Raw genomic sequence first — 11,168 nt, forward strand, 5'->3', positions numbered from 1 at the left:
GTCTGTGGGGTGTTGAGGAAGGTGCCATGTGGCACAGCCCCACGGGACACCAGGCTGGGCACAGGGTCCCGAGTCCTTCAGACGTGGAGGGGCTCAGGGCAGCTTGAGGACGGCTGCACCCCCAGCCCACAGGGGACTGTTGCTGCGTCCTCCTGTGTCTCGGCCAGCATCGCTCATTTGTAGGGCCCAGAAGTGGCCTTAAGGCTCAGAAGTGGCCTTAAAATCCAATGGACACGCTGCCAGGGCCGCCCGGCACCCAGGGGTGGAGCCCGAATAGCATCCCTGGCGTCCCGCCGGCCTGACCTCCTGCTCCCAAAGGGACTCTGTGGCCTCAGGGGGCCTGGGTTGCCAGGAAGAGCTGGGGGTCTTCAGGCAGGGGCATCCGGTGCCCCCAGACCTGGCTGGGCCCCCCGTGAGCCTGGTTGGCCTGGCGCTTGGCCGTGGTTCTGAGTCCTGCTCCCTTGTCACCCAAGGCTCGACCTCTCCCCCGGGGCCACATTCCCCTGGTTAAGAGCGCAGATAAGCCAGGCCTTTGTTTTCCCAGGGAGGAGGGGATGGGAGATGCTATTTTCCTTTTCTGTGAATAGACGTGACTTTCACAGCTTCGTGCCAAGTCCCGGGCTCACAGGCCCCTCAGACCCCGAAGGCTGCAGCCCGCAGCCCCGCCTCCCCAGGGAACCGGAACCACCTGAACCCTGGGTGGGAAGGGACCCCAGTGAGCCTGGAGGGAAGGCTCACAGCCTTTGTCATCTGCAGGGCCCATCCTCAAATTCCACTTTGGGGAAACAGCGGCCCGCTAATCCGCTGCAGATACAAACCAAGAGGCTCGGTGGTTTGGGCCCCACCGCTCTGGCGCTCCTCGTCTGCCAGGAGTGCCCGCCTGGCCCGGCTCTGGGCAGCCCCAGTGGGCACCCCCACTCTGTTCTCTGGGAAGCTGGCCTCTCTGGGACCTCCTATGAGTGGGACCACACAGGGTCTGTCCCTCCGGGACTGTCTTATCTCACTCAGCACCACATCCTCCAGGTCCTCCCTCGTTAACGCTGAGTGACAGCTGCTGTGTGGGTGGCCGTGTGGGCCCATTTGCCTGGTGATGGCTGCCTGCGCTCCTCCACCTCCCGGCTTCCGTTTGAGGTCACACAGGGAGCAGGCTGCCGGGGCTGGGTGACGGCTCCCACCACGCAGGCCTGCCAGCAGCCACGGACGCCCACTCTGTCACTGCCCTCTGTCCACTCACAGGGGTCAGTGTGGCTCTGCCAGTCTACACGCCGTGCCGCCCAGGGCGCTGTCCCGCGTCCCCATCCGCACCTCAGCTCTCCGGGCCGGGGGCAGGCCTGTGGGCGGGGGACTCCTTTCTCTCCCGTGGGGCCCTGGCACTCCCGCTGGCTGGAGCCCAGCCCTGCACTCGCCCCAGCGCTCTCAGCTGTGGGGCCGGGGGCTGAGGCCCAGGGTCCCCCGGCAAGTGCCACCCTGCCTGGAACTGCCTGATTGGAAGGACCAAGCGGGGACAAGCCTGGAGTGTGTGGACGTTGTTCAGACATCCAGGAGGGGCTTTATGACTTCCAGAACCTTCCCTCCTACAGAGGGTTTCTCTCCTGGACTAGGGCCTGGCCACTAACATGGACAGAGGCCACTTCTCGCCCAGCTGTCCTGCAGGCAGGCATGGCCACCACGTGACCCCTGCAGGTTTGCAGTGCGGGGAGGGGAGCCTGCTGGACCCGCTGCTCTGGCCTCACGTGGGACGGCTGAGGCGGAGGGCAAGCCCCTCCCCTCTCCTATCTTGGCCCAGCAGGGGCTCCTCTGGGGCGTGGCCCTGTGGGCCTTGCAGTAAGCAGGTTAGCAGATTAGCGCTGTGCCCTCTTGCGTGAAATTGGCTTTGTCAGGGCCAGGATGTTGTCTCAGGTGGGGCTGAGCGGCCCATGGGAGGCAGGCGCCCCCCCTCCCAAATGGGCCTTGCTGCCACCCAAGGCCCGTGGGGGGTCGGGGACACTGCGCCAGGTCACCGCTGCCTGCTGGTCACGGGCAGGGGGATGGGGCCCAGGGTTTCAGTCGCTGGGGACCGTGGAGAGGGAGGATGGGGCCAGGGCTCGGTGGGCTGGGAGGTGGGGTGTGGCTAGTGGGGAAAGGGGGTGAGTGATGGGGGTTGGAGAATTGGGAGCTTGGGGGCTGTGCCACAGGGCCGGGCTGGCAGGGGGGTCCCTCCACATGTGTCTGCCCACCTGCCCCCAGGGCCCGCCTGCACCCAGCCAGGCCCATGGCTGCCTGGCCAGGGAGAGCCCCTCTCTAGTGCTCCTGCCCCTACTCTCCCACCCGGAGGGGTCTCCGCCCCGGGGCGGCCTGCCCACTCCCAGCCTCAGCCTGAGCCTCAGCTGGAGCCCCTCCACGAAGCCCTGTGGTGCCCCTGCAGGCAGTGCAGCCCCCTCTGCTTGACGCTGTGGCCGCAGGTGGGGCAATGGGCTCCCGCGGCCAAGCTCCCGGCCAGCCCCTCAGCCGCCGGGGCACCCGGTCTGTCAGTGTGTCTCGGGAGCCCACAGTAGCTGTCTGTCTCCTGGGGCGGTGGGCCTGGGTCCCGAGACTGGCACGGGGCCAGGGCAGAGTCTCCAGGAGAGAAAAGCAAACACCTCTTTGTCTTCAGCCTTGGCTTCAGCTAGAGGGGCACAGGGGACAAAAGCTGGGGGGCAGAGCAGCCTGCAGTCTGGACAGTCCCTCCCATGGGCAGGGGGCCAGGGCACGTGCACGGGGTGCAGGGCTGTCGGAGCCAGCGTCTGGGAGAGGGGACAGCAGAGGCCACGGTCCTGGGCTGGAACTGGGGTCTTCCTTCAGCGAGACTCCAGACCCCCCCCTCGGTGGGCTGAGTGCCATCAGAGACGTCATTTCTTCCTTCACTGACCCCGCCTCCAGGACGCCAGCCGGACACGGCCTCTCCCAGGGCCCTGTGCAACCCACCCTGGCACACCCGCCTTGAGTCACAGCCTTGCACTGGCCTGTCCCCACCCCCAGCCTCTGAGCGCCTCCAGCGGGACCCATGGCTGCCACTCACCAGCCTGGTGGCCCAAGGTGGCCCAGCGTCCACCACACGACATTCAGACCCACGGGGCCCGCAGGGACCGCCGTGTGCCTCCCCTGCCCGCATGCCACTCCGTTCCCACCTGCATCCCAGCCCTCCCGGCAGCTCGTCACCAGCCCCCAGTCCTTGGCACACGCTCCACACGCTCCGCGCTCCTCTTGCCCAGGTGCGCACGCACCTGATGGAAATTCCCAGTGGCTCCGCCTACCGGGCGCACCTGCACGGAGCATCCTGGCCACACATGGACCACATTGAGAGGCCCAGGTAACAGAGCCTCAAAACGGTGCCCCCCCAGGGTCAAGTTGATCCACCAGTAATTTAACTACCTGCCAGGCAGACCACAGTCTCTGCTGTGTGTCAGGAATCACATCCAACAAGTTGGCGACTGTGTCGACAGACCCGTGCCCGCGAGCACGGGGAGGGGTCAGCACCTCAGCAGCGTGAAGTGGCCGCCGCGAACACGTTACATAACTTACGGTGGGGGGTGTGACGGAAGAGAGGCGGGGAGGCCGTGGAAGGTCTGAAAAAGAGCCACAGGGGAACCTCGAACAAAGCACCTGAAGGGAAACAGTCATCACCGGGAAACCGGGGCCCGCCGAGGAAAGGGCCAACGAGCTGGGAGACCGGCCACCACGGACGATGCCGGGGCAGAGCAAACAGTGCTTCCCAAAGCCTGGTGGCCTGTGCCGCAGTGCCGGACACCAAGGGGCCTGAGGGGAGGCAAGGGAAAGGGGGTGGAAGAGAGGTTCGAAGAAGAAAATGGGCAAACGCTTTCAAGTTTGACCAGGAACACCAATTCCGAGGCCGGAGCCCAAGCAGCAGAGACGTAAGGAAAGTCACACCCGTCCGCAAACCCAAACTGCTGAAAAGACGGCAGCGGCCGTGGCCGGCTGGCTGGAGCACCGTCCCGATGCACCACGGTGGGGGGTTCGAGCCCCGGCCAGGGCCCACACGAGAGGCCACAATGAGTGCGTCAGTGAGCGGTGTAACGGGTAGATGCTCCCCCTCCCTAAAAATCGATCAATAAAAAGGAAATGTCAGAGGGAGTCTTTAGGCAGCCAGGAAAAGTACACGCAAACACAAAGGGACAAAGAACAGAACGGCAGACACAACCCCGACGACACAAGTGGGCTACACACTCCGCCTGAAGCCAGAGATTTTCGGGTTGGACCCCAACAGAGCTCAGTGCGACCCCCTGCGGCTCTCAGGGGACACTTTGTGGGTGTGAAGACGCAGGAGGGTTGAAAGCGGAAGGGTGGACCCATGTGTGCCGTGGGGTCAGCCGTCACGACGGAGCTAGAGCGGCTGCCTCGGCGTCAGACAGAAGGGACCTCCGGACGGAAGTTTTCCCCGAGAAGGAAGGGGCGGTTTGTAATGACGGAGGGTCAGTCCGTGAAGAAAGCTACACACTGTTTCACGTGTATGTGCCTAATAAGAAGCTTCCAAGTACACAAGGCAAAACCCGGCAGGCAGACGTTCGGTGAGGCGCTACAAGTCCTGGAACTCCCGCCCAGAACACGGCCCAGTGAGCCCTGGGTCCACATCCTCCCGAGCCCCTGAGAGAACGACGCCAGGAGGGGCAGCAGGTCTCGGCCGTCTGCTAAGAATCGAAGTCCTCGGAGTGCGTGCTCTCACTAAACCAGAAACGAGCCACTGACATAGAAACTGTCCGGCCCGGCAATGGAGAGAAGACAGGCCGAAAAAATGCACGGAGCCTCGGAGACCTTGGGTTTTACCAACGCCCCAGCATGCCCCTAACCGGCGGGGGGTGGGGGGTCGCCTGGGAAGGACGGGGAAGGGAGTCGCCTGACCAGTGTGCCAAGAAGTAGTGCTCCACGACTTCCCCAGATAGTGGGGTGACTCCCAAACGGGTTAAACCCCAAGAAAACCCCACCGAGACGCAGCAGCCAAACTTCTGAAAGCTACAGACAGACAGCAAATGGTCCCACTGACACGCGGGATCCAATGCACCAAACAGAAACAGAGGCGAGGACGCCTGGACAGACTGGCAGCCGCCGGGCGGCAGGCTGGGGGGCTGGACGGAAGAAGGTGAAGGGATTAACAAGAAACGTCCATGCGTCACCCGTGGGCACGGACCACGGTGTGGTGACGGCAGGGGGAGGGCTGGGCAGACGTGGGCAAAAGGGGAAAATAGGGGAAATTACTCCTGTAATAGTGCCAACAACCAGAATAGAGTGAATAACCGAAAAACTTGGATGTGGCGAGAGAGAAATACTTCGCCTCGTGGGGAAGAGCAAGTTGGCCGACGGCAGGTTTCTCATCAGAAACCCCAAACCCACGGCATTCTGCAGGTGCACGTCGCCAGACCCAGCGACGGGGACAGGGACGGGGGCGGGGACGAGCGCTGTCACCGAAGGCGCCCTGAGCACAGGCAGACGAGCGGAGAGATGTGCAGATTTACACTCACGGTTGAAGCTGTGGCACCAACACCCGCTCTCGACACCTCAACAGAAAACTAGACAGAAAACCACACGGACGTGGGGGAACTTGCTCCGTCCACAGGGCGCGCCCCCCAGCAGCCGCAGGTCACGGTGGGCCAGAGCCTGGCCAGGGACGCCCGACAAGCAACGTGATCAAAATCACAGTCTGAAAGTTAACAGAAAACCCTCAGTGCTCAGAAACACGTTTCTGGCCCTGACCCTGGCCCTGGCCCTGACCCTGACCCTGACCCTGGCCCTGACCCTGACCCTGACCCTGGCCCTGACCCTGACCCTGACCCTGGCCCTGACCCTGGCCCTGACCCTGACCCTGGCCCTGACCCTGACCCTGGCAGGGGGCCTCTGTCTGGTGAGCTTTTCTCTCTAGGGCTCACTGCCCAGCTGCCTGGGCCTCGAGCTCTTACGTCCCTGGTCCCTGTGGGTGGACACAGCATTGTCCCTGCCCCTGGTCCAGCACGTGGTGGCCTTGGTCCTACAGCTGTTCCGGCGTCTGTCAAGAGTGCAGGGGCCATGCAGCTCGGGGGGCCGAGGCCCCTGCATGCAGACTGGGGGGCAGTGGTGCAGAGCCAGAGCCCGGGCGCTATGGCTGTTTACCTGCACATCCCTCTGAGGTCCCGGGTGGGAGAGCAAACACACACACCCCTGTGTTTGCCAAGTGGGCAGCGCGGTTCCCGGCACCCTGGGTTCCAGCCCCCAAAGTGAGTCCCGTGCACGTGGGCTCTTCGAGCTGGAGCCCTGCCCCCCAGGAAGACCCAGCCCCCGGATCACCCAGGAAGCCACCTCCCGTGGCTCAGGGCCCCCTTAGCCATGACCTGTGTGAACGCCCTTGGACACGTGGTTGGTTCACTTGTATTTTGGCCCAACCAGGAAACCGGGATGGAAAGAGGCCCCCCCGGGCTGGGCCGTGGGAAGGACACGGAGCAGAAGCCTCAGGCGTGTGTGGGGACTCTGCTTCCCTGGCCTCCGGGCCTGCGCCTGTCTCTTACAGCCGTTTCCACAAGGTGGGGGCGACGGCTTTGCTTTATTTTTTCCCACTGAAAAGCAATTGTGGTAAAAATGCAAGTAACAAAATGCACCATTGTAACCTCTTCCGGGGCACCGCTCAGTGGGATTAAAACACACTCACCCAGCTGCACACCCGTCCCCTCTGTCATCTCCGGAACTTTCCGTCTTCCCAAACTGACGCTCTGTCCCCACGAAACACTCACTCCCCGCCCCTCCACCAGCCCTGGCTCCCACCGTCCCACGTTCCGTCCCTATGGTTCCGACTCCTCCAGGGACCTCCTGCCAGTGGGTCGGGCCGTATCTGTCCCTCTGTGTCTGGCTCGTCCACTCAGCACAGCGTCCTCGAGGCCCACACGCTGCAGCGGGGCTCACAACGTCCTTCCTCTCTGAGGCCGAGCGACATCGTGTGGACGAACCACGTTCGGTGTGTCCGGCCTCCGTCCGTGGGTGCTCAGCGGCTCCCGCCGCGTCTCACCCCCGTGCGTCTGCTGCCGGGGACCTGGGTGGGCACACGTGTCACCGAAGCCTGGCTTCTGGTCCTTTTGGAGATGCGCCTGGCACGAGTGCTCGGATGTGTACCAGTAGGATTTCACGCTGAGAAAGTATCTTTTAAATGAGCTGACAGATTAGGTAGCCCCCCCGCCCCAATGTTCTTCCCGTGCTGGGGTGAGGGGCACCAGCAGTGTCCCTCCCAAGGCCTGTGCGCCCTGGCGAGCTGCCCCAGGGACAGGAGGGACGCTCAGATGCGGAGCTCCCCGTCCTGACACAGGCAAGCGCCTGGCAGGCCCCCAGGTAAACGGGCTGCAGGGTGGCAGCGGCCCCTTAGAGGTGGGGGGGGGATTCTGTGTGGCCTGAGAGCCACTCCCTGACCCCTTGGTGCCCTGGCTGTGGGGGTGGCTGCAGGGACACATGTGTGCTCAGCGTTAGGGTACAACCTGGCAGACAGTGGCTCCCCATCACAGAGCCTGGGGTCAGGGGGTCAGGGGTGACAGGACCCTGGCCTCATCCTGGGAGGGGTCTAGTCTGTGAACAGTCCCCCACCCCAAAATTAATGGCAGGTTAGGAGCACCTGGGGGGGGGCTGTGGCCCCCTGAGGGGCCTGGGAGGTGGGGGTGTCACTGAGGAAGGGGGCCTGGAGAAAGGACCCCCACCCAGTGGGGGGCCAGCGGAGCCCCTGCGGCATCAGTTAGGGCCTCGCTGAGGTCGGGAGCTGGTGGGGGGTGGGGGTGGGAGGTCGGGGTGTGGGGGGTGCAGAGCCATGGGGCCTGGGCTGGGGCCTGGGAAACCGAGCCGCCCCTGGGAGGACCCTGTTTGCCCAGTGAGTGACTCAGATGGGCAAACAGACGCACGGAGGCCCCGAGCAGGCGCCCCACCACAAAACCAAATTCCCCTTCCCAGCCACTCGGAGAGCGCCCCAGCCCGAGGCAGCACTGGGCGGGGGGCCGGCCCCAGCTGCGGGCACCCGATGGCTCTCCCTCGGCCCCAAAGCAAAGCGGAAAGGACCTATGTGTGTCCCCCTCGTGGGGAAGCTCTGGCTCAGAGAGAATGGCAGCCCGCGCTGCCCTCTGTCAACAGAGGCGGGAGTTCCCCGAAGCTGTCCAGGCCCGCCAGCCTCCCTGCCAGCCCTGAGCCCACTTACTTCGTCCTGCTGGTATGAGGGCCGGAGCCCTGGGTGTCCCACCTCACTCCCCATCACACGCGGAGACACGAGGACCCTCCCCACACCTCCGAGTCACCACAGGCGATTGTAGAGGCACATCTGTGGCCTGGGCACTCAGCCACCGTCGGGCCAGGTGGAAACTAACCCCTGCCCTGGTCACCTTAGCCAGTAACAGGCCTGGGTCAGGGGAGGAGACCCCTGAGGGGTTGGGGGCTGCTTCTGTCCCATCACGAGTCTGAGGACAGAGCTCTGGGAGCCCTGCTGCCCTCGGGGTTCCAGGGTCCAGGCCACATCTTGACCCGTCCCTGAGAGGGGGCCCTGGAGGAGTGCCAGCATGCAAGGTCCAGTGGAGCCCCCAGCGCCCAGGCCGTGTCCCCACCACAGGGTCCGTGTCCCCTGCTCAGGTCCAGAGGCGGGCTGGTGGGCACCTCGTCCTCACAGGGTTGGTGCTGGTCCGGGGACCCATCCAGGTAGGGCCGCCTGGTGCCACTTCCTGTCCCGAATCTCAGAGCCTGAGTGAGGCAGCAAGGGTGACACTCTGGGAGGCTGCCAAGGCCTGCACCTGTCCCCACATCCCTCTGGCCTCTTGTCTCTATAGCAATGCCTGGGGCTCCTGGAGGGCAGGACCCCAGCCCCCTCTCTCTTCCTGGACTCCAGAAAACCCACAAGCTTATCGGATCCGGGAGGGGGTCTGGCAGCCACCCAGGCCCAGGCTGGGCAGCCCCAGGGACCCGGGGGACAAAAGTCTTCTTGGGCTGGGGTCACTGCCAGACCACTTTAAGGGACCCCTTGTCCCCCACCTGCCACAGCCCCCACTGGGCTTGGGAAGGTCACAAGGAAGGACCGTGATTTCTGAGGCCAGTCACTGTCCCCACACCAGCCCTGACTCTGGACCTCTCCCCATGGGACCCCCGAGAGCTGGGAACCCTCAGATGTGAGCAGGCACCAGGCCTGGGCCTCCCGAGGGGTCCAGTCTGGGTTGGGCTTTCAGGGGCCCGGTGGGTGGCCCGGTGGCCTGTGAAGGTGTTGCAAGTGGAGCCCCGGGAGGAAGCCCAGCGCAGCCAGGGCTGCGGCTTAGATGCTGGCACAGGTGGTTACAGCCGACCTGGAGGCCAGCAGGGGCCTGGGCAGCATCCTGTGAGTATGCTGTGCTGGGCTTGCCCGGGATGCAAGCTGCCCAGGGGTCAGCTCAGCCTTGGCATGCGGGGTATGACCCCTTGGAGGGTCAGGCTGGTGACCCAGGTTGGGCATGGACACAGGGCTGTCCTTGTTCTGGGAGTGTGGCCACTGGCTGACCCATCACCTCCTGGCCTTTCTGGGGTGCGAGGACTGGCCCTTGTCACTCATGCTCCCCGCGGCCTGGGTCCTGGCCCTGCCTGCATGCCCTCGAGCCTCCCCCAGGCGCTGGTTCCCCAACACCCAGACCTATTCACTTGCCTGCCCCTGAGGACTCACCTCTGTGCTGCTCAGCACCAGGAGTCCAGGCAGGGATTGAGGCCAGGCAGGGATTCCAGCTCAGTCCCCTGACCCTGCTTGTGCCCCTTCTGCTGGGTGGTCACTCATTGTTCTCCTCACTCATTCACTCACTCACTCATTCACTCACTCATTCATGAACTCACTAATTCACTCATTCATTCACTCACTAACTCATTCATTTACTCACTCATTCACTCGTTCATTCACTTATTCATTCACCACTCACTCTTGCACTCATTCATTCATTCATTCATTCACCACTTACTCATTCACTCACTCACTCATTCACTCACTCATTCATTTACTCACTCATTCACTCACTCACTCATTCATTTACTCACTCATTCATTCATGCACTCACTCATTCACCACTCACTCTTGCACTCATTCATTCATTCACTCATTCACTCACTCACTCATTCACTCACACATTCATTCACTCACTCTTGCATTCATTCATTCATTCACTTACTCATTCCCTCATTCACTCACTCACTCATTCATTCACCACTTATTCACTCACTCACTCATTCATTCACCACTTATTCACTCACTCACTCATTCATGCACTCACTCATTCATTCACTCATTCACTCATTAGCTCACTCACTTATTCATTCACTCATGCACTCATTCATTCATTCACTCCTGGACACGTGAGCAGTTCTCTCTCACAGGTACCATGGCCAAGTCAGGGCTTGGGGCAGGGATGGCTCAGACACAGGGAACCATGTGACCAGAGGACATTGGGACAGGCCCTCAGAGAATGGGAAGCAGATTATCAGAACAGCTTTCAGGCCTCTCAGATCCCAGCCCCCAGCCCAGCTGCCCCCACTCCCTGACCTGCTTCCCCTCCCTAGGCAGGGCCTCTGGGTCAGGCCTACCTGTGGGCAGTCCCCCACCTTGACAGGGTGTGCGGCTGTGCAGGAAGGGAAGCCTGGCTCCAGCCCCATGCGGTGCTCACACCCCGGGCAGGGGCCAGGCGACCTGCACTAGGGTGCCTTCCCTGCCGGGGCCCATCAGGGCAAGGACCCGCGGGGATGGTGTGTGGGCATCTCCCTGCCAGGTGGGCACAGACACTCTAGCCCCTCACAACCACAAGCCCACATGTGGGCTGAGCTGCCCATCACCTGTGTGGGGCCAGGAGCCAGACCAGGGGCCTGACCAGGGGCCGAAGCAGCACAGGGCTGGGGCTGCACAGTGAGGGGGGCGCTGTCCCTGGGGGGCCACCCCCAAGCCTGTCTGCAGTGAGGCCGAGGCTGGCCCCAGTGAGGAGACCCACGGCCTCTCTGGGCACCAGCAATCACGGGGGCTGGCTGCATGGATGCATGCCCAGAGAAAATCTCAGGGGGGCATCCAGCAGGAAGACACCTGGGACCAGGATGTGGGGAGCCCTCAGGAAGCCCGCCCCCACCTGGCACACAGGCTCAGTTCTGCCTGGCTCCGGCTACTAGCCAGCCCAAAGCCAGCACCCACTGTTTACCTGGATGAGAGGAGCAGGGCC

The sequence above is a fragment of the Desmodus rotundus genome, chromosome 5, assembly GCF_022682495.2.
Source record: "Desmodus rotundus isolate HL8 chromosome 5, HLdesRot8A.1, whole genome shotgun sequence".
Taxonomy (NCBI): Eukaryota; Metazoa; Chordata; class Mammalia; order Chiroptera; family Phyllostomidae; genus Desmodus; species Desmodus rotundus.